Source organism: Vombatus ursinus, unplaced genomic scaffold (genome assembly GCF_900497805.2).
Source record: "Vombatus ursinus unplaced genomic scaffold, bare-nosed wombat genome assembly UNPS02014821.1, whole genome shotgun sequence".
Taxonomy (NCBI): domain Eukaryota; kingdom Metazoa; phylum Chordata; class Mammalia; order Diprotodontia; family Vombatidae; genus Vombatus; species Vombatus ursinus.
In genome coordinates this window covers 18836273-18859977 of record NW_020954599.1, presented here as the reverse complement: position 1 = coordinate 18859977, position 23705 = coordinate 18836273, and the positions used below count along the sequence as shown (strand labels likewise).

The window sequence follows — 23705 nt, the reverse complement described above, 5'->3', positions numbered from 1 at the left end:
ATTGACTCTTTTTTCACAATTCTTTTGCATAATTCTCATTTCTTTTCCCAATTTTTCTTCTACTTCTCTCATGTGATTTTTAAGCTTCTTTTTGAGTTCTTCCATGAGTTCTTTCTGGGCTTGAGATCATTTTCAGTTTTTCTTTGGAGTTTTACCCATAGGCGCTTTGACAGTGTTGTCCTCTTTTGAATTTATGTCTTGATCGTCCCTGTCACTATAATAATTTTCTACGGTCATATTCTTTTTTTTGTTGTTTTTTTTTGCTCATCTTTTTTGACCTTTTCCCTTTCCTTTAAATTTGAACTCTGCTTCTGGGGTAGAAGAGGCACTGTCTCAAGCTTCTTATGCCAGGGGCTATGGGCCCCAGTTTTTTACCTGGTGATGCATTGATGCTGCCCTGAGGTCCATGGGGGACCCTAGGGTCTGGTGCTGCACTGAGGGGGTGGGGTGGGGGTGTTTGAGGCTGCTGAAGACCATAGGGGTCTGGCAACTTTCCTGGTCCTGAACCAGGGTCCTACTGCTGGTGTCTAACATGTGCTGAGGCTGGTGGGGTGTTTCTGTGTTTTTTGGGGGATACTCTGAAGCACTTGTCTATCTGGCTGCTAGAGTCTGCCTGTTTGTCCAGGGCTATGCTGAAGCATGTAGAGGTTCTTGGAGCTGGAGTCCATCTATTCTCTGGGCTATATTTAGGCATGTGGGGAGTCCTGGTATTGTTTTTACCTGCTCCACCACACTAGAGCTCAGACTCTCCTGCTGGCTTGCTGGGATGCTTCCTGTCCCGGACTGAGTTCCCCTTTTACCTGAGTGAGATAGACTTTTTGCCAATCTTCCAAGTTTCTTGGGCTAAAAGATTGTTTCACTCCATCTTTTTGCTGATTCTACTGTTCCAGAGGGCTATTTTATCATTGTTGGGAGGTGAATATGGGAAAGTTACAGTGATTTACTGCTTATTCCACCATTTTAGCTCCCAGAAGTGTTGATGCAAAAAATTTAAATAAAATGCTAGCAAGGAGATCACAGCAATATATCACCAGTAATACACTATGACCAAGTGAGATTTATACCAAGAATGCAGGGCTAGTTCAATATCAGGAAAACTACCAGCATAATTTACCATATCAATAAGAAAACCATCAATAAGAAAACCATGACTATCTCAATAGATGCAGAAAAAGCTTTTGACAAAATACAGCACTCAATACTATTAAAAACATGAGAGAACATGGAAATAAGTGGAGTTTTCCTTAAAATTATTAGTATCTATCTAAAATCATTAACAAGCATTTTATGTAATAGGGATAACTAGAAGCCTTCCCAATAAGATCAGGGGTGAAGCAAGGATGTCCATTATTATCACTATTATTCAATAATGTGCTAGAAATGTTGGCTATGGGAATAAAATAAGAAAAAGAATTTGAGGTAATTAGAGTAGGCAATGTGGAAGCAAAACTATCACTCTTTGGAGATGATATGATGGTATCCTTAGAAAATTCTGGAGAATCAATTAAAAAACTACTTGAAATAATTAACAGCTTCAGCAAAAGTTGCAGGATATAGAATAAACCCACATAAATCATCAGCGTTTCTCTATATGACCAACAAAGCCCAGGAGCAAGAGATAGAAAGAGAAATTCCATTTAAAGTAACTATAGACAATATAAAATACTTGGGAGTCTAATTGCCAAGACAAACCCAGAAACTATATAAATATAATTACAAAACACTTCTCACACAAATAAAGTCAGAGCTAAATAATTAGAAAAATGTAAGTTACTCATGGGCAGACCAAGCCAATATAGTAAAAATGACAATTCTAACTATATTAATTTACTTATTCAATGCCATATCAATCAAAATACCAAAAAACTATTTTATACAGCTAGAAAAAACATTAACAAAATTCATCTGGAAGAACAAAATGTCAAGAATATCAAGGGAATTAATGGGAAGAAATTCAAAGGAAGGTGGCCTGGCAATGCCAGATCTCAGATTATATTATAAAACAGCAATCATCAAAAACTACTTAGTACTGGCTAAGAAATAGAATGGTGGATCAGTGGAAAAGATTAAGTACACAAGATGCAATAGTAAATGACCATAGTAATCTAGTGTTTGATAAACCCAAAAACTACAGCTTCTGAGATAAGAACTCAGTATTTGACAAAAATATGCTTGGCAAACTAGAAAATGGTACAGCAAAAACTAGGTATAGACTAACATCTTACACTGTGTTTCAAAAAAATGGGTACATGATTTAGACATAAAGGGTGATACATAAGCAAATTAGGAGACCAAGGAATAGTTTGTCTGTTAGATCTGTGGAGAAGATAAGAATTTTTGTTCAAACAAGAAATAGAGAGCATTATGAGATGTACAGTGGATAATTTTGATTACATTAAATCAAAATATTTTTGCACAAACAAAACCAATGCAAGAAGGAAAGCAGAAACCTGGGAAACAATTTTTATAGTAAGTGCCTTTGATAAAGGCCTCATTTCTCAAATATATGGAGAACTGAATCAAATTTGTAAGAATACAAATCATCCCCCAATTAATAAATAATCAGAGGATATGAACAGGCAGTTTTCAGATGAAGAAACCAAACTATGTATAGTCATATGAAGAAATGCTCTAAATCACTATTGATCAAAGAAAGGCAAAGTAAAACAATTCTGAGGTACCACCTCACACTTATCAATTTGTTTATATGACAAAAAAGGAAAATGATAAATATTGGAGAGGATGTGGAAAAATTGGGACACTCATGCATGTTGGTGGAGTTGTGAACTGATTGAACAATTTTGGAGGAAAATTTGGAACTATGCCCAAAGGGCAATCAGACTATGCATACCCTTTGATCCAGCAATTCCACTACTAGGTCTGTATCCCTAAGAGATCATAAAAAAAGGAAAAGGACACACATGTACAAAAATATTTATAGCAGCTCTTTTTGTGGTGGCAAAGACCTGGAAATTGAAGGGATGCCCATTAATTGGGGAATGGCTGAACAAGTTGTGTTATATGAATATAATGGAATACTATCATGCTATAAGAAATAATGAACAGGTAGATTTCAGAAAAACATAGAAAGACTTATATGAATTGATGCAAAGTGAAATGAGCAGAACCAGGAGAATATTGTATATAGTGAGAGCAGGATTGTGTGATGATCAACTATGAATAACTTAGCTCTTCTTGCAATACAACGATCCAAGACAATTTCAAAGGACTCATGATGGAAAATGCTATCCACATCCAGAGAAAGAACTGATGTATTCTGAATGCAGACAGAAACATCCTATTTTCACTTCATTTGGTTTTTTGGTTTTTTTTCCTTTTGGTCTATTTCTTCTTTCACATGACTAATAGAGAAATAAGTTTTACATGATTGCACTTATATAACCTATATCAAATTGCTTGCCATTTTAGGAAGAGGGGAGGGGAGGGAGAAAAATTTGGAACTAAATTTAAAAAAATCAATGTTAAAAATTGTCTTTATTTGTTATTGGACAAAATAAAATTCTTTTTTTAAAAAAAGGAACCAGAAGAGCCAAAATGAAGGAGTAGAAGGAAGCAGTACAGTCAGTCCCCCCCACAATTACTCCAACAGTAATTTAAGTAGAACACCAAATCAAGAGTAATGATAAGGAAATAGAGAAATTACAGTGGGTGGCAAATTCAACCTACAGGTAGGTGACCAGGGCAGGAACTGTGAAACAAGGTTGGGTCAAGGAGCATGGCTCAGTACCCATAGCTCTGAGCCAGGCCAGCAGTGTGAATGTACAGAAAGCTGTAGACTAAGGCTCTGGATAGGGGAATGAGCTCAGCACCTAGAGCTGAGGAAATGGGGCCATGGACTCAGCACTTGGAACTCTCAGCTAGAGAATGGGAGGGAGGAAAAAAATACTCGATTATTGGGAATTAAAATAAAAGGAATGAAAGGAGGGCTTCCACTAGGTTGGGTAGATATGTGAAAAGAATTTGTGGAAAGATATGGGCAAAAATGACTCTGTGCAGTGGGACTGTGATCATCATTAGGGGGGAGGCTAACTCTGCCAATGAAATTATGAATCAATCCAATTATCCAAGTGGTCATGTACTGTATATACTCATGTGTGTGTTTCCATTAATTCTAGCAGCTTTTTGGCTTGTTCTTAATAATCCGTCTTGACTACAGTCAAACTTCTACTACCTTAGAAGTTTAAAGATAGGATATTTTGTCACATTTTTTATTAAAGATGTAGTGAAAGTTCCCTCTAAATTATAGTTTTGGGGACTTCCCTAGGTCTGTTAGTTACTGAAAAATAAAAGTAAAATTCTGGTTTTTTTCTTCTAGAAAATAGACATTTCCTTAAAATTTTTCTCCCCTATGACCTAAAGAATTTTAATTTTTGTGCCTTCTGTGCTAATATTTGGTGGGGGGAGGTAGTTTTTCTCTACATATACCTCACACTCAATACTCTAAAGATCAAGAAAAAAATTTTTTTAAATTTGGTACCAAAAACATGCATGTATGCCATACGCATATGTATGTATATGAGATATGTATGCATGTACAAATAAACATATCTATTCTACTAAATTCCATATATGAAATTCCATCAGGTTTTGTCATGTATGTTCCTCTTCCCTTTGTGACTTTTTTTCCAGTTTTCAACCTCATACAATGACAATGTTTTTTTCAGGCAAAATTGTATACTCTCATGTCAGTTCTCTATGCCTCAGTGTGCTGACCCCACTTGGATTGTGGTTTATGGATACAAGGAAAAAGGAAACCAGGGCAGGGGTTGTCTAAGTAAGTAAGCTTCAATGTGAGGAAAAGCATACTTATGATCCAAGGTCAGGAAGATAAGCAGCAAGGGTCCAGGTGGGCATTCTGGGACAAGCTGTGTCTCTGTCTCTCTCTTTCTGCCTCTCTGTTTCTCTGTCTTTTTCTTTCTGCCTCTCTGTTTCTCTGTCTCTGTCTCTGTTTCTCTGTCTCTCTCTTGCTCTATCAGTCTGTCTGTCTCTTTCAGCTTCTCTGTCTGTTTCTGTCTATCTCTCTATTTCTCTGTCAGTCTGTCTGTCTCTGTCTCTGTCTCTGTCTCTCTCTTTTTCTGTCAGTCTGTCTTTGTCTCTGTTTTTCTGCTTCTCTGTTTCTCTGTCAGTTTGTCTGTCTCTGTCTCTGTTTTTCTGTCAGTCTGTCTTTTCCTCTCTTTTTCTGCCTCTCTGTTTCTGTCAGTCTGTCTGTCTCTGCCTCTCTTTTTCTGCTTCTCTGTTTCTCTGTCTCTCTCTCTGCCTCTCTGTCAGTCTGTCTCTGTCTCTGTCTTTCTGCCTCTCTGTTTCTCTGTCTGCCTCTGTCTCACTTTCTGCCTCTCTGTTTCTCTGTCTCTGACTCTCTCAAGTATAGACTTGTCCCCTTTTTCTGAATCTTTTAATGCCCCAATTTTCATTTTGGCAGGAAAATTTATCAGAGTTTCCATTGAGTCAACTAAGGGTGTGGTTGGTCACAGTTAGGTGCTTGGGTAGGGCTATTTTTCCTTGGTCTCCAAGCAGTGCTCTGTAAATGGAAGGTTTGGGGTGGGGGTCAGAGTGGTTCTTCTAACCCCCTTACCTTTGATTTCCTATGCATTCAGTTTCTACAGCTATAAAAGAGAGGGTTGGAATTAATGGCCTCTAAACTTCTTTCCAGCTCTAAATTTCAATCTAAATCTGGGATTTGCCTTGCTAGTGATAGATACTAAGAGAGAAAAAATAGATCTACTTAATTCTAATTTTTCTTCTATTTTTTTCTGCCAAGGAGAATGACTTTTGGATTAGAAAGTCTGGAACAAAGATAGCTAATACTTATGTCCAAGAGAAGTGAGGAGATAATAAAAGAACACTATCTATCTTTTTATTAATTCAAGTCACCAGGCCCACATGAACTCTGGTTTTAAAAGACCGTCAGAGATGACTCCTGAGCCTGTATCAATGATCCTTTGGAAGAAAATGGAGAATGCAAGAGTTACTACCAAATTGGAAGAAGACTACTGTTGTCTCAAATTTCAAGGGAGGAAAGAGAATGGAACCTGAAAACTGTGCACAGCCCAGGGAGTTTGGCCTCAATTCCTGGCAAAATTTGTTGCTGTTGTGTCTGACTCTTCATGACCCCATTTGGGGTTGTCTTGGCAGAAGTATTGAAGTGGTTTGCCATTTCCTTCTCCAGCTCATTTTACAGATGAGGAAACTGAGGGAAACAGGGTTAAGTGATTTGCTCAAGGTCACACAGCTAGTAAATGTCTGAGGACAGATTTGAACTGAGGAAGATGAGTCTTCCTGACTTTAGGCTCAGTGCTCTATCCACTCGGCAAAATTCTAGAACATATTATTAAAAAGACGGTTAGTGCACATGTAGAAAATAAGTTGTGACCATAACAAACAGCATGGCTTCATCAAGAATAGCTCATATGGAGGGGGCAGAGCCAAGATGGCAGAGTAAAAGCAGTGACTTGCTTAAGCTCTCCCCCAAACCCCTCCAAATATCTATAAAATATGGCTCCTAACAAATTCTAGAGCAGCAGAACCCACAAAAAGACAGAGTGAAACAAATCTGCAGCATAAGACAACCTGGATGGTTAATTGGAAAGATCTTTTGCACCAGGCTTGGAGAGGAGCACTGTTCAGTGTGGGCGCACAGGCAAAGACCAGGCCTCAGCAAACCTGGACTAGGCCTCGGGCACCAAATCAAGGGCAGCTGTGGTCGTTTCCAGACTTCTCAACCCACAAACACCAAAGACAACTTAGAAAGTCAGTAGGAAAGGTCTGTGATTGTGATGAGAGAGAAACTCGGTCTCGGCCCCAGTCCTGGCACAGCCCTAGGACAGCAGCTGCTTCTGGAGCTCTTGGCCCACAGACTGAGGGGGAATCAAGTGGTTGATCAGAGGAGGATTGCAGGAATCTCTTTGATGGCACTGAGGCAGGAATCTCTTGCTTTGCCCATGCTTGGATCTAGGTCACATGCTTGGATCTGAGTGGCAGTCCTGGGGCGAGACAGAGCACTGGCATGATAGAGGTTGTAGTGGTGGTGGAGAGGCAGAAAAAGTTCCAAGGCAGAAAAGATTGCTTGTGGTCACTCATATATCAGAGCCCAGGCCAGGAAAGGGGTAAACACCTTGCCCTTGTCCATACCACCTTGGAAGAACTAAAAATTTAAGGTCCCTAGAAGTGTCTCTGAAAACAGCTGCACAAAACCCCTGAAGCTTGGGACAGTACATTATCCACACTAGAAGTAGATCCCTACCTCAACAAAGAGTTTAAAAGTTAAGTAATTGTGCAGCAAACTGCACAAAAAAAAGTCAGACCATAGAATCTTTCTTTGGTGACAAAGAAGATCAAAACATACAACCAGAAGAAGATGACAAAGTCAAAGCTCCTACATCCAAGGCCTCCAAGAAAAATATGAATCGGTCCCAGACCGTGGAAGAGCTCAAAAAGGATTTTGAAAAGCACGTAAGATAAGTAGAGGAAAAACTGGGAAGAGAAATGAGAGTGATGCAAGAAAATCATGAAAAACAAGTCAACAGCTTGCTAAAGGAGACCAAAAAAAAAATACTGAAGAAAATAACAACTTAAAAAATAGCCTAAACCAAATGGCAAAAGAGGTCCAAAAAGCCAATGAGGAGAAGAATGCCTTAAAAAGCAGAATTGACCAAATGGAAAAGGAAGTTCAAAAGTTCCCTGAAGAAAATACTTCCTTAAAAATTAGAATGGAGCAATTGGAAGCTAGTGACTTTATGAGAAATCAAGACATTGTGAAACAAAACCAAATGAATGAAAAAATAGAAGACGAGGTAAAATATCTCATTGGAAAAACAACTGGCGGCAGCTAGGTGGTGCAGTGGATAGAGCACTGGCCCTGAAGTCAGGAGGACCTGAATTCAAATCTGACCTTAGACCAAACACTTGACACTTACTAGCTGTGTGACCCTGGGCAAGTCACTTAACCCCAATTGTCTTTAAAAAAAAAAAACCCGTAAAAAAATTGAAAAAAAGAAGAAAAGAAAAACAACTTACCTGGAAAATAGATTCAGGAGAGATAATTTTAAAATTATTGGACTATCTGAAAGCCATGATAAAAAAAAAGAGCCTAGATGTTATCTTTCAAGAAATTATCAAGGAAAACTTCCCTGATATTCTAGAACCAGAGGACAAAATAGAAATTGAAAGAATCCACTGATCACCTCCTGAAAGAAATCCCCAAAGCAAAACTCCTAGGAATATTGTAGCCAAATTCCAGAGTTTCAAGGTCAAGGAGAAAATATTGCAAGCAGCCAGAAAGAAACAATTCCAGTATTGTGGAAACACAATCAGGATAACACAAGATTTAGCAGCTTCTACATTAAGGGACCACAGGGCTTGGAATATAATATTCCGGAGGTCAAAGGAGATAGGATTACAGCCAAGAATCACCTACCCAGCAAAACTGACCATAATCCTTCAGGGGAAAAAAATGGTCATTCAGTGAAATAGAGGACTTTCAAGCATTCTTGATGAAAAGACCAGAGCTGAATAGAAAAGTCGACTTTCAAATACAAGACCCAAGAGAAGTATGAAGAGGTAAACAGGAAAGAGAAATCATAAGGAATTTATTAAGGTTGAACTGTTTACATTCCTACATGGAAAGATAATATTTGTAACTCATGAAATCTTTGTCAGTATTAGGGTAGTTGGAGGGGAAAAAATTATATGTATATATAGATAGAGGGCACAGGGTGAGTTGAAGATGAAGTGGTGATATCCAGAGAATAAAATTCAAGTGAGGGAGGATTATACTGGGAGACAGAGAAAGGGAGAGGTAGAATGGTGTAAATTATTTCACATAAAACAGACAAGAAACAGCTTTTACAGTGGAGGCGAAGTGGAGGAAGGTAAGAGGGAATGAGTGAATTTTATTCTCACCAGATTTGGCTTAAAGGGGGAATAACACACACTTAATTGGTTATGGAAATCTATCTTACCCTACAAGAAAATAGGGAGGAAGGGGATAAGAGAGCAGGGGGATGATAGAGGGGAGGTCAGATTGGAGGAGGGTATAATCAGAAGCAAACACTTCTGAGGAGGGACAGGGTCAAAAGAGAGAATAAAATAAACGGGGAGTGGGATAGAATGAAGGGAACTATAGTTAGTTTTTTTACAACATGACTACTATGGAAGTGTTTTGCATGACTACACATGTATATCCTGTATCAAGTTTCTTGCCTTCTCAAGGAAGGTGGGTGGGAAGGGAGGAAGGGAGAAAATTTGGAACCCAAAGTTTTAAAAACATGTTAAAAAATGTTTATAAAATAAAAAAAAACCTTAATTAAAAAAAAAAAGAGTCTAACCCAAACTGCAAAAGAGGTCCAAAAAGCCTTTGCTGGGTTCTCCCCACACAAACCCCCATCCCTCTTGAGGCTCCCATGGGTTATAAAGGATGTCCTTCAATAAATCTATCAAATCAAATGTAGAAAGTGAAATGGGTAGAACAGGATCAATTCATGTTCATTTTAAGGAAAACTCTTATACATCTAGGTAAATAACGCTAATTCAAATTGGTGCCCAGATTGGGGCTAACTCAAATATTTATCAAATTTGTATATGACACAAAGCTAGGAGCAATAGCTCAGACTCTAGATGACAGAATCAGGATCCAAAAAGTTAATTGATAGGCTCGACTATCCAATAGAATCAATGTAATAATGAGAATGAGAAAAAATGTAAATATTTACCTTTGGGTTCCATAAATGAGCATCACAAGATGGAGTAAACTTGACCAGACAACAATTTGCCTGAAAAAAAGATCTGGGGTTTTAGTGGACTGTAAGGTCAAATGAGATAATTGTATGATGTGGTGGCCAAGAAAATTAACAGTCTTAGGTTGATTTAAGAGAAGGATAGATTCAAGGAAGTAAGTTAAAGAGGTAACAGTCTCACTGTATTCTGCCCAGGTTAAAACATATTGGAAATACTGTTTTTGTTCTGGATGCCACATTTTTGGAAGGATATTGATTCACTAGGTGGCATTCAAAAGAAGGCAACCAGGACAATTAAGAGCCTTAAGGTCATGCCACACAGGGGTGAAGAAATGGGCTGTTTAGCCTGGAGAAGACTTAGCCAGGGACATAAGATAGTTGTCTTCAAGTATCTGAAGATCTGTCATGTAGAAAAAAAAAATTAGAAATGTTCTGCTTGGCCCCTATAGGACAAAATGAATAGGTAGAGGTTATAAAGAGATAAACTGAACCTCAGCTTAAGGAAAAACTACATAACAATGAGTTATTATCCAAAAACAACCGGGGCCATCCAAAAGGGGAATGGGCTGCCTCAGGTGGTTTTTGGGCAAAAGCAGGATGACCATTTGTCAGGCATGTTAGTGAAGGAATTCTCTTCCAGTTATGTGTTAGACTAGAAAGCCATAGAGGTTACTCCCAGCTCTGAAATTCTGAGATTCTATTCTGCTACCTTTCCAAGATGGGGTATTTGAAATAGATCTGTAGCCCTGATACTGAATACACAAAAAAACTCTCACATTACAAAAGCTAATCCAATATCACACATACAAAAAACTCTTCAAATAGTACAAAAGCTAGTACCATATCAGTTAATAGCCAGCTCTTTTGACCAGAGACTGAAAGGATTCCATCATGAAGTCATTCCTTATCCATTTCCCCGTTGTTCTTTTCACACCTAGAATTGGACTCCAGTTACTGCAGTACTGATCAAAGAAATTCTAAGGCTTCCCGTTTAGGTCATTGACACTATCATAAAAGTGAATCCTAGTTTCAATAATCATTTCTTGGAAACTCTAGATAAACTCTAGATAAAAAGATACATGTATGGTGCTGTCCGGTCGTGTCCGACTCTTCTTGACCACATTGGGGGTTTTCTTGGCAAAGATATTGCAGTGGTTTGTCATTTCTTTCTCCAGCTCATTTTACAGATGAGGAAACTGAGGCAGATAGGGTTATGTGACTTGCCCAGGGTCATACAGCTAGTAAGTGTCTAAGGACAGATTTAAACTAAGAGGATGAGTCTTCCTGACTCCAGGCCTGGTGTTCTATCCACTGCACTATCCAGCTGTCCCTGTAGGTGTATCAGTGTCTACACAGAGATAACGTATACAAACACACACATATATATATAAACATTTATATATTATTATATTATGCATGATAACATAAAGTAGACACGTGTATATATACATTAGCTTTAAGTCTAAGATGGAGATTAGACTTGTGATTTTGTATTACAAGGAACTTTTGAATAAGGAAACACCTTTTATAAATGCAGGTCAGCCCTTCTCTGCCTCTTATAGTCTACAGCAGGGGTGGAAAACCTGCCACCTCGAGGCCACATGTGGCCCTCAAGTGAGGCCCTTTGACTAAATCCAAACTTCACAGAACAAAGGGGATCAGGCAGCCCTGGGTTCGAGTCTTGCCTGAGACATGTATTGACTGTGTGATCCTGGACATGTCACCTAGACTCTCTGTGCCCCCAGGTTAATCTCTAAGAATTGAAGAATAGTCGTCATATTGGTAGAGGGAGTTTCCCCACCAGGAAAGCACAGATCTAGACACTTCCAAGCAAACAGGTAATACATATGAAGAGACACAGAACAGATCATGCCTTTTTTTAATTTTTAAAAATTTTTAAAATTCTTTTAAATTTTTTAATTTTTTAAAATCATCTCCCCCACCCCCCTCACACACACCCAAGAAGGATAAAAGGCCCTTCCTGCACAAAAATATTCCTACTTGCTTTAATTGTAGTAGAAAAAGCAAAAACAAGACCAAAAACAAAACTGAAAGCAATTTAGCTTGAGGAAGACTTGTGATTCAAATCCTGCCTCTGACCCTGGCTGTATGACCCTGAGCAAATCCCCTCACTTCTCAGTGCTCCCACACAATCCTCTAAGATTATAACATTGGTAGAGGGAGTTTCCTCATAAGGAGTTTCCCACAACAATGCCATCTTAGGTAGGTCTGGTCCAAAAACAGACATTTGTAATCGAGCCAAATTTAACAGAGCTTCGGACAAACTTGGAAAGGGACACTGAGAAAACATTTGTGCCTTCTTTGGATTCATTCGTTCTCAACTGTTAAATGCTCATATGTTATTCACAGGTTTTTATAGCTGAAACAATCCTCCAAAGTCATCTAGTCCAACCCGCTCATTTTACAGACGAAGAAATTGAGATTCGGAGAGATGAAATGATTTGCCCTAGGTGCAGCAGTTTGTAAATTTCTGATGTAAGATTAAACTACTGTTCTCTGCACCACGCTGCTTGTTTTTTATGTTTATTGGTGGTTTATCAATGCGTACTATGTTGATGATAAAATAATTTTTGTTTATTTTTAATTTTAAAATGATTTTTAAAAAACAAATTTCAGGCATTTGTGGTTTCAGGGAGGAAACTCCACCAACTCAAATAACAATAGAAGGGGGGTCTAAATTGGGAGTTGCTGGGGCTAAAACTTCATGGTGGGGATAGGGGGAGAGAAGTAACCTCTCTGAAATCGGCCGGGCTGATGCTCAGATAACATGCATACCCTCTGGGCCAGAAAGCTCACTCTCTGAGGGTTGGGCAAGGGGAGGAGGTTAAATGAGAGCAATCTTAGCGAACCCTCTGGTCAGTATTTGAAAACGAATCTGATGCACACAGATTGACAGAAAATAGATGTAGAAGTGAATACTTACCTTCATCTCTGAGAAGAATATTAAGCAATAATTCAGGAATTTGATGTACACTGGTATAACCCAGCTAGAAGTATTCAGTTTCTTAAAACAGTCCCAGTTCCAGGAAGTAAGGAGCAAAAAAAAAAAAAAGAAGAAGAAGAAACCTCAGAGAACAGACATTGGCTCAGCTAAGGATTGTGTAACCCAGGAACTTTCAACAGCTGCCAGATTTACAGGATTAGACCTGCTTCAATTAAGCTGTTTTGGTAAAAGGAATTCTGGGAGTTGTATTTTTTACAGTTAGTCAGAAAACAAGCATTTATTAAGCACTTACTATGTGTCAATCACTGAGTTCAGTGCTGTGAATACAAGAAAGGCAAAAAACAGTCACTGTCATGTAGGACCTCATTTTTTTTCCTGAGTGCACCTCTATTTTTTTCAATATATTTTTATTCATTTTGTTAAATATTTCCCAATTGCATGTAAAAAAATGTTGACATTCATTTTCTAAAAATTTGAATGAGAAATTCTCTTTCTCTTTTCCATCCCTCCCCCCTCCTTGAAAAGATAAGAAATTTTATATCAATTATACATGCAAAGTCACACAAAACATATTTTTATATTAGCCATGTTGCTAAAGAAAACACAGACAAAAAAACCACGAAAGATAAAGAAAGTTAAAGAAAAATGCTTCAATCTGCATTCAGAGTTTACTAGTTCTCTCTCTGCAGGTGGATAGCAGTTTTCATCAAGGGCCCTTGGAATTGTTTCTTGGATCATTGTCTTGATTAGAATAGCTTAAGTCTTCCAAAGTTGATCATTGTTACTGTGTACCCTGTTCCCTGGTTCTCATATACAACTTCCCACATTTTTCTGAAACCGTCCTGCTTGTCATTTTTTTTTAGGCTTTACATATACATTCTTATTAAATATATTTTTCACATTAGTCATGTTGTAAAGACAAACTAGAATGAATGGGAGGAACCACAAGAGAGAAGAAACAAAACAAAACAAAACAAAAAAGCAAATAGTATGTTTCCATCTGCATTCAAACTACATAGTTCTTTCTTTGAATGTGGATCGCATTTTCCTTCATGAGACTTTTGGAGATGTCTTAGATCCTTGCATTGCTGAGAAGGGCTAGGTCTATCAACGTTAGTCATGTCACAGTGTAGCTGTTTCTGTGTACAATGTTCTCCTGGTTCTCCTCACTTCACTCAGCATCATTCCATATAAGTCTTTCCAGATTTTTCTGAAGTCTGCCTGCTCATCATTTCTTATAGCACAATAGAATTCCATTACATTCATATACTGCAACTTGCTCAGCCATTCCCTAACTGATGGGCATCCTCTCAATTTTCAATTCTTTACCACCACAAAAAGAGCTGCTATAAATATTTTTGTACATGTGGGTCCTTTTCCCTTTTCTTTGATCTCTTTAGGATGTAGCCCTAATAGTGGTATTGCTGTGACAAAGGAGGAAATTTTAGGTAAAATCCTACCTTCTGCAAGAAACTTCTCCCATTCCTCTTCCTTAATGCTAATATCTGCTCTCCGTTGCTTATTTCCAAGCTATCTTATATGCACCTTGTTTGTGTATAGTTATGGGAATGCTGTCTTCCCCTCTCCTCCATTACATTGTGAGCTCTTTGAGACCAGGCACTGTCTTTTATCTCTCTATTCTCAGCACTAAACACAACACGTAACAAATAATTATTATTATTTTGTAATTATCAGATAATTTTATATGCTTAATGCTTAATAAATATTGATTGACTGATTTGGGGAGGAAAAAAAGAGTGTGAGCCAGGCACTAAACTCACTGAAGAAGGAAGGAGAGAGTTCAAGGGTGGAGGATCTGCAGATAACAGAAAAGCCTTCTGTCCTTAAATATAAGAAGGTTAAAGACCATTTTTAAAATTAGATTTCTCCTCTCTTGGATCTTTTCTAGAATTTTTTTTTAATAACTTGGGAAGTGGTCCTGCCTTCAGGCTGGAGCTATTTTCCACCAGCACTGGCCTGGGAGTGAGCTGGGACAGCTCAAGTCTAGCTCAGGCGGGGCTTCGAAATAGCTGAGTTACCTTCAGGCAATAATCTTTTCTGGGCTGCCCTTTTCATGAGCCCCCTGATGTGGTGCTGACATGTCCTGGAAGATGAAAAACCCGACATATGAATGTAACAGAATACTATTGTGCTATAAGAAGTGATGAGCAGGCAGACTTCAGAAAAACCTGGAAAGACTTATATGAACTGTTGCTGAGTGGAATGAGCAGAAGCAGGAGAACGTTGTACACAGCAACAGCCATGTTGTGAGATGACTAATATTGATAGACTTAACCCTTCTCAGCAATACAAGGATCTAAGACATCTCTAAAGGCCTCATGATGGAAAATGCTATCCACATCCAAAGAAAGAACTATGGAGTTTGAATGCAGATCGAAGCATACTATTTGTTATTTTTTTTCTTCTGTTGTGTTTTGTTTCCTCTTTCTGGTGGTTCCTCCTATTGGCTCTAATTCTTATTTACAACATCACTAATGTGAAAATATGTTTAATAAGAATGTATATGTATAGCCTATATCAGATTGAGCACTATCTTGGGGAGGGAAGTGAGGAGGGAGAGGGAGAAAATTTAAAACTAGAATACTTGTGGAAGTGATTGTTGATAAAGCAAAATAAATTAATTTTTAAAAAGGTGAAAAAAAGATACAAAACCTCATATGGAAACTGCAAAATGCTCACTTTGCTTCAGATTGGAGCAAGTTATCTGACGGCAGATAACTGTAAAATTTAAAGGTCTCTACACTCTTCTGAGAGATTGAGAAGTGTTTTGCCCAAGTTCATACAAGCAGTAAATGGCAAGGCCAGAATTAAAATCCAGACCATTTGACTACAAATACAATATTCATTCATCCATACCAACCAATTTTCTTTTCTTTTCTTTCTTTTCTTTTTACTTTTTAAAAATTTTCTTTTTTTTTAAATTAATTTATTTTTAGTTTTCAACACGATTTTCTACTAGAATAAATAGTATTACACTGGAAATATCATTAGACTTTGAGTAAAAAGTCCCCAGTTCAAATCTTGGCTCTGCTACTTACAAAGTCTTATGTGACTTTGGGCAAATCACTTTATCTCACCTGCCTAATGAGGCAGTTGGACTAGGAGCCTTTGAGAGCCCCTGGCTCTAAATCTGTGATCCTATGATCTCAATTCTAGGAATCAAGTTGCAAATTATACCATTCTCTTCCAGTTCCCTGCCTCAGATACAATGTCCCTTTTTTCAGTCATACTCCTTGCCCTTTCTGCAGAATTGGACACAGCCACATTCTTTTTAATAGTTTTTCTTCCTTGAACTTATTCCATGCCTAAAATGCTCCCTTCTTCATCCACCTACTGGCTTCCCTGGTTTCAAGTACCAACTAACATTCCATTATCTACAGGAAGTCTTTCCCTACTTCTTTTAATCCAAATGACTTCCTGTCTTAATTATTTCCTATTTATCCCGTGTATATAGCTTGTTTGCTTGTGGTCTCCTCTACTTGATTGCAAGCTCCTTGAAGGTAGGGATTGTCTTTTGGCTCTTTTTGTGTCTGTACTCCTTTGCACAGTGTCTGGCACTTAATATTTATTGACTGTCTCACTGACTGTTTATTGACTCACTGACATTTTATTGACTGACTCATTGATTATATGACAAGGTTTTTGATGTTTCTTTATATCACCGGCACTTAGCAGAGTGTCTGGCAGATAGTAAATATTTAATAAATACTCATTCATTCATTTATTAGCACTTAGCACAGTGCCTGACACATTGGCAGATAATAAGCGCTTAATAAATGCTTGTTGATTGATTTAGACCACACTGCATCTATGCCCAGGGCTTCTTTTTAGTCAGTCGGGTGTATGGGTGTTCAGGGAGGTCTAGCACCTCTGGCGTGAGGGTTTGCTGAATCCTTTTCAGGGCTGCTCACTCACCTTTGGTGTCCACTTTCATGGACAAACTGTTGAGGGTTATAACCAATAGGCTTCAAACCCATCAGTGAGTTGTGGAGATGCCTACCCCAAGAACATGAAGACTTCCCCTGGCAGAATGGGTGAGTAAGAACAATTTGTTCCAATGACCATCGAGGCAGCTGAAGCAGGCATTGTAGAGAGCTGAGAACTTGATCAAATATCAAAGACGCCAATGTCATCCACTCCATCCTGGGCCACTGTCAGTTGTCTTCACTTTTGCCCTGCCACTGGACTTTGATGACATAGGAAAAGAGAATGAAGCTGACAACTTTATGCAATTTACTTAAATCCAATTCATGAGCAAGTCAAGACGTTACCTGTAATGACATTGGTCCTCTTCAAAAATGAAGTACAAACAGCAACATTCCTCTCTCCTGGTTCTCCTATCTGTCTGACTGTTCTTTTATATTTTTTAAATCAATCTACTATTTTTAAACCATGGATCTACCCCCAAAACTGTCTCTCTCTCCCTCTCTCTCTCTCTCTCTTTCTCTCTCTCTCTCTCTCTCTCTGTCCCTCTCCCTCTCTCTCTGTCTCTGTCTCTCCGTCTGTCTGTCTGTCTCTCTCTCCCTCCCACTTCCATAACTTGAATTAAATTATCACCTCTATACAGGTGAACTCCAAATATGCATACCCATCCCCAAACTTTCCCCTGAGCTCCAGTCCCAGATTTCCAACTGCCCCTTGGATCTCTCCACTTGAATGGCTCAACAATCCTTGAGAACCAACATGTATAAAACTGATGTCATCACTCTCTCCCCAAAATCTGCCCCTTCTTCCATCTTTCCTTGTATCAAACTTGTGTCCACATGTTCTCCCAGAGGCCAGGGAGATTTATTATGTTTTTTTATCTTAGTATCCCTCGCACAGCGACATGAGCACAGTAGGTTTAATATTTATTGAATTGTTTAATTACAGATAGGGTCATGTGAAAGTCTGCAAATATTTTAGATGTGTGCATGTGAGTATATATATATATGTGTGTGTGTGTGTGTGTGTGTGTTTATATATAATATATAAATATATTACATATATAATATATAAATATATTATATATATATATAAACAATATATATAAACAACCATAAAATAAGGTCCTTGAGGGCAGGCACTGTTTCATTTTGATTTTATTTCCACAGCCTTTAGTGTCGTGTTTCACACATGGTAGGGATAGAATTAGGACTGGACCTACGATTCCATTAGTATAAGAAACTTTCTCTAAAGATGCAAGTCAGTACCAGTTGTAGACAGTTGCCTAGAGCAGGGGTGCCAAATTCAAACAGAAATATAGGTTTCATATTGTCTTGGAAAACCAAAAATTAACACTATCCATGCTTTTTTATATTTTATTCATTTTCTTAAATATTTCCCAATTATACTTTAATCTGGTTTGGGTTGAACTGGCCACCAAGCTACCGATGCATCCAAGCCCTCTGGCCTAGAGCACTAAGAGGTTAAATGATTTGCTTAGGGCCACACAGCCAGTATGTGTCAGAAGCAGGACTTGAATCCAGGTTTCCTTGACTTTCAGGACAACTATCTATCCATTATGCCATATTGCATATAATGAATTCTAAATAAATACTTAATTGAATGGACTTAAGTACCTGTTTAACTTATTTTAAAGTTAAATAGGTATTTAACAAATCCATTCATTCGACAACTCTTTATTAAGAGTAATCCCCCAACAAATTCTTGGCAAATGGTTGGATTTAGTGCCCATTTTGTTCAATGCACTTTGCTAGGCACTCAGAGAGACACAGGAAGACGGTTCCTGTCCTCAATGAGTTTATGATCTAGTAGAATCCCAGTCTACTTCCTGGCATATTGGATTTTTGCTTTTGATGATAATTCCTACCATACCCAAATGCTATCAGCAATATCTTTTCATTTCATAAAAAAAAGTTGAGCATCAGAATCTCTTCACAGCTTTTAAGGGATGAGAAGCCAAAAAGCAAGTGTGGAAAAGAGCAACCCAATTCACTGACCCAATAGGCCAGACGTCTTGGTTATTAAAATTCTTGGTTATTCTTGGAAAAAAGATACATTTTCCTCTTTCTTGTCTTACAAAGGCAAGTCAAGAAAACTGTAAATAAAGAAGGCTGCTGCAAATCTTGATTCTAATGATGTGTATTTGGGATAGCACATGACATATCATTATGGCTTGAGGTCTTTCTACTAAGCCTATATTTTTAGGCATTATCTTTGAAAGCGAAAAAAGAAAAATCACCACTTAACTCTTTCCTAAACATCTTAGTAATGTTTTCTTTGTGTTATTAAAATACTGGCTCTGTTATTACCCTACTATAATTTTCCTGTTACCTAAAAATGTTTCCTGTGTTGTGTCTGTTTATGTTCTAACCTTGGAGAACTACAAAAGAAAAATCTAAGCATTAAATTATAAAATGTCTTTTTAAGAGCGTTGTTTTAATTTTTATATTAATTTAAGAGAAACAATAATAAAACACAAAGATCCAGATTACTTTAAACCTAGAGCGGTGGTGCCATTAGGCGTTGCATGAATTGAATGTTCTTCTGTGAAATAGACTGGAAATATTTAACTAATTCAGTAATTTAGATTTGGCATCCCAAAAGAATCCTTTTATTTGAAAGGAACTAAGAATGAGGGTAGGGAGATTACTTCTTATCCTACTGAAATCTGAATAGAGAACTTTTCAATCAATCTAGGCCTCTTCCAAGTCCTCAAGAAAAGCCAAGGCCCTGTGTTATATGGAGAGGTACCTAGGCAAAATCCTTTTTAATTTATTAAACAATCTCACCTGACCCTTTAGTACCATAACTATGGGAAATTCACTTCAATAAACAGTGAATCCAAGCCATTGATTCAAGGCTGTGAAAACGATTAGGGGGAAGAAAAGGAAATAAATGTGTTTAGCATCTACTACTACTCATGTCCTGTGTTAATTGCTTTTAATCTTCACAACAACTCTGTGAAGGAAGTGCTGTTATTATTCCCATTTTTATAGTTGAAGAAACTGAGGCAAATAGAGGTTAAGTAATATTACCTAGGGTCACACCATTAGTAAGTGTCTGAGGTGGGATTTGAACTCAGGTCTTCCTGATGCCAAGCCTAGCATTCTATCCACTATGACATTTAACTGCCTAATTGATTAGTCAGTTGGATGCCTCCATCAGCCAACAATAATAATGATAATAACTAAGATCCACCATTTCTAATTTCATTGTTGGAGGAATAACGTTGTTGCCAATAATAGAGTCATACAGGTTATTAAAGGGGAATTTTATATCTAAAATATCAAAGATTTAGACCTATAAAGAACCTCAGGGGTCATTTAATCCAATACCCTCATTTTACAGTTGAAATTGAGGCCAGGTAGATTAAGTGATTTGCCTAAGGACACATAGGTAGAAAGTATAAGAGACGAGATTTGAATCCAGGTCCTCTGACTTCAGAGCCAATGTGACCTTTCCACTGTCCCTCGTTGTAAACAAAGGCATGTATTTTAAGGGAAACCTAATCATTAGACAAAAAATGAAATCATACAGCATTTTGATTATTCTGATATTACTGCACTTTCTTTAAAGTGACTGGACATTAGAAATCCAAATCTGCTAGCAACTGGTATTTTAACACGTCCCATTATGACTGTGAACCTGAAATTACATTTTTTCTTCCTCCCATCCACTTGAGTGTAGATAAAGACACCAACAAAGGTGTCTTTCTACTTAGGAATTATAAATTTTGTTGATAATTGACCAACAGTGGCAATAGATTTCCTAATCTGGACATAGAGGAGCTCATGACTTTAATATTAGTACTTTGATTATGCTTTTCTCTGAGGAGTTCAAAGAGGTAACTCTACCCTAAAAACCATCTGGTGAAAAGAAGAGTCAGCATGTGTCACTCAGATGGACAAGAAACTTGTCTACCTTGCTGAGAATATGGGATCTAAGGTCTTGACCTGCAAGGGACTTCAGAGGCAAGTTCAATAACCACATTTTGCCAGTGAGGGAACTGAGGTCCAGGGGGTGAGGGAAAATGATAGGAATAAACACTTATTAAGTGCCTACTATGTGCCAGGCACTGTGGTAAACATTTTAAAAACATTTTCTCATTTAATTCTCACAACTCTGGGAAGTAGGTGCTATTATTATCCCCATTTTACAAGTGAGGAAACTGAGACAAATGTTAAGTGACTTACCCAGGATCTAGTGTCTGAGGCGGGATTTGAACACTTCCTTACTCCAGGCTCAACACTTAATCTACTGTGCCACTTAGCTGCCTTGGAAGTAAGTTACCCAAGGTCACACAGTAAGTATCTGAAGTAGGATTTGAACTCAGCTCTTCTGACTCCAGAGGGCTGTGCTTTTTGGGTTGAATGGTTGGATTCAAAGGTTCCTGTTTTGTTTTGTTTTTCAAACATTCAGTTTCAGATTCTAGTTTGATTCTCTTTAGATTCCATTTAGTTTTCTTCTATGACTTTTTTTTTTCCAATTTTGTGAATGAATAAATAAAGGAAGGAAGGAAACCAGAATCTATTAAGCACTCAGTATGTACCAAGCACTGTGTTAAGTTAAGCTGGGGATACAAATACAAAGGCAAAGACAGTTCCTGCCCTCTAGGAGCTTACATATTAATAAAAGTAGAGTACTCATATGGGGGCTGGTGTCTAATGGGTGCTATATTGGTTTGGAAAGTTATGGGAGCTGGTAGTAGAATGCTGAGTAGTGTGAGACGGTAATTTTCTTAGATTTTCTAGGAAGAGAGTGAGTAAAAGTGAGAAATCCCCCAAAGTGAATCTGAACCTTTCATGTTATGAAAGACAAGGGTTGCATTCTGAGTAGTCAACTGGTGTGAAGAGTTTGTTACAGCAGAAAGATCACTCCTTCAGGAGTCAGAGAAGCTGGGTTCAGGTCTCTGATTTATACTACCTGTGTGACCTTGGGTGAGTCATTTCACCTCTGTGGGCCTCAAGTTTTCTCAACTGTAAAATGAAGTAGCTGAACAAGATGTAGATAAGTGTCCTATGATTCAATGAAGCATATATCTTCTCTATTTGCAGTAGCTGAACTTGGTTGGCAAGCCTAGTGGGCAGTGGGTTTTGCTGGGAAAATAAGCTAAGGAAATAGTTTATAGGTTTTTAGAGGATTGCTCTGCTGGGATAAACACAAGTCACAGTGGATTTGGGGAATATTACTGAACTGTTATGAGTACACCATCTGGAAGACCCTGCCAACTACTTTGAATCTCTGAGCAGGTATAGGTTAAGATGTTGAGGAGTGGGCACAGTGGGAATGCTGGTCTCTGTGAATATTCTGAGGCACAAAGCCTTCCAAATTTCCTAGAAAGATTACACAAAGAGAGGAGTGAATGGAAAGTGAGTGTATAACCTCATATATAAGCCTCATATGTATAAGCCTCAATCACTGAGTTCTTACAGAGACTGATTTCTTCCCTAGGGAAGGAAAGGGGAACTATTCCAAACATGATATTAGGATATAACCTTTCATTCTAACTACGCCAATAAAACGTAACTTTTTCGAAGACAAGAAGCATGTTCCTTTTGGCTTTGTAACCCCAGAGCTTAGTATAGAGTAGGCCCTTAATAAATGCTTACTGATTTGGTTGATTGTCATGGCAGTGTGAGAGAGTGTCCCTCCACCCCCAAACATGATGTGACTTGAACACGGGATACAGATGCTTGGGTGGATTCTAAGACCAATATTACAACCACACCCAGCATGTATCCATCATAAGAAGTAGTGCTTATTCTTAAGGGATGCTGCAGACTAGAAGGAGAGGAGAAAATGGAAACCTGGTTGGCATGTTACTGAAATATTCTAAGAATACCATTGTTAGGCACAGAAAAATGAAGATATAGCCTAGAGAGCCTCAGATTTTATGTGCTATGTACATTAAAAATTGGGCATCTAGGTGGAACAATTGTTAGAGTGCAGGGCCTGGAGTCAGGAAGCCTCATCTTCCTGACTTCAGATCTGGCCTCAGATACTTACTAGTTATATGACGCTGGGCAAGTCACTTAACCCTGTTTGCCTCAGTTTCCTCATCTGTAAAGTGAGCTGGAGAGGTCATGAAGAATTGGATATGATTGAAAAAAAAGAATTAAAACCTTTAACAACTATGTCAATGTTAGCTGTTATTATTGGGGCATTTTCAGCCCCATAGGCACAATGGGTGAAAATTATAGAGAAGCAGATTTAGCAGATTTGGTGTAAAGAAAAATATTCCTAGCAATCCAAACTACCCAGAAGTCAAATAGGCTGCCATAGCGGGTAGTGAGATTCCCTCATACTGGAGGTCTTTAAGCAAACATTGGATGGTGGCCTGACAAATATATTGTAGAGGACATTCTCGTTCAGGTACACTTGGAACCTGAAGGCCTTTGACCATCCCTCTGGAATTGCCTGGAATTGAAAAGTTATAAAAACTTTAATTAACTGCTTCCTGTGAGACTGCGTTTGGACTTTTGCCAACACATTTATTGGAGTGAACACCTTTCTTCACATTGAATTTCCTTGTTCTTCCTGGTATACCAAGAGGTTACTGATACTAGACACTATCATAAATTAGCTCATTTACTTCACAGGGATGTTACTTCTAGCATGTATAACTTGAGAAACTTTCCCATCTGAAGATAAAGTGTTGTCGAATGCATTAACTATAAATAGAAATCAGATGCTTTTCTCCTACACAAAGAAACCTGCTGGTATCTAGAGTAATACAGTGACGGATGGCTATGTGCAGCTTATTGCATTTGTACTTGTAAACTGCCAGTGAACCTTATAACAGGAAGACCCACCCTATTCTATTCAAAAGTTGAAATTTTGACTGCCAATAAAGTTTGGAGGCTATGATTAAGAAGCCGGGCTTCAGACATGTATGGACGGCAACCCGTTGACCTAGAAGCTAATGAGTGCCAGGTTGGATATGTATACACAGAGGAGTAAATTCAAAAAAATTATAGGAGGGAAAGTACCCTCATTAACAATTGTGGAAGTGCAAATTAAGA

General features: G+C 38.1%; 1 protein-coding gene across 7 annotated transcripts in view; it reads right to left on the bottom strand.

The window, feature by feature from the left end:
- The window catches only part of ALPK1 (alpha kinase 1), a 158882-nt gene extending 146089 nt beyond the window's left edge, over nt 1-12793 (bottom strand). For 4 of the 7 annotated variants that reach the window (XM_027837414.1, XM_027837409.1, XM_027837418.1 and 1 more), the window contains exon 1: nt 12697-12793. The gene's annotated coding sequence lies outside the window, so the exon portion shown is untranslated. Of the gene's footprint in view, nt 1-9728; nt 9789-12696 lie in introns of all 7 variants that reach the window. The other 3 variants (XM_027837413.1, XM_027837411.1, XM_027837412.1) reach the window with 1 other exon arrangement.
- Between the last annotated feature and the right edge of the window lie 10912 nt (nt 12794-23705).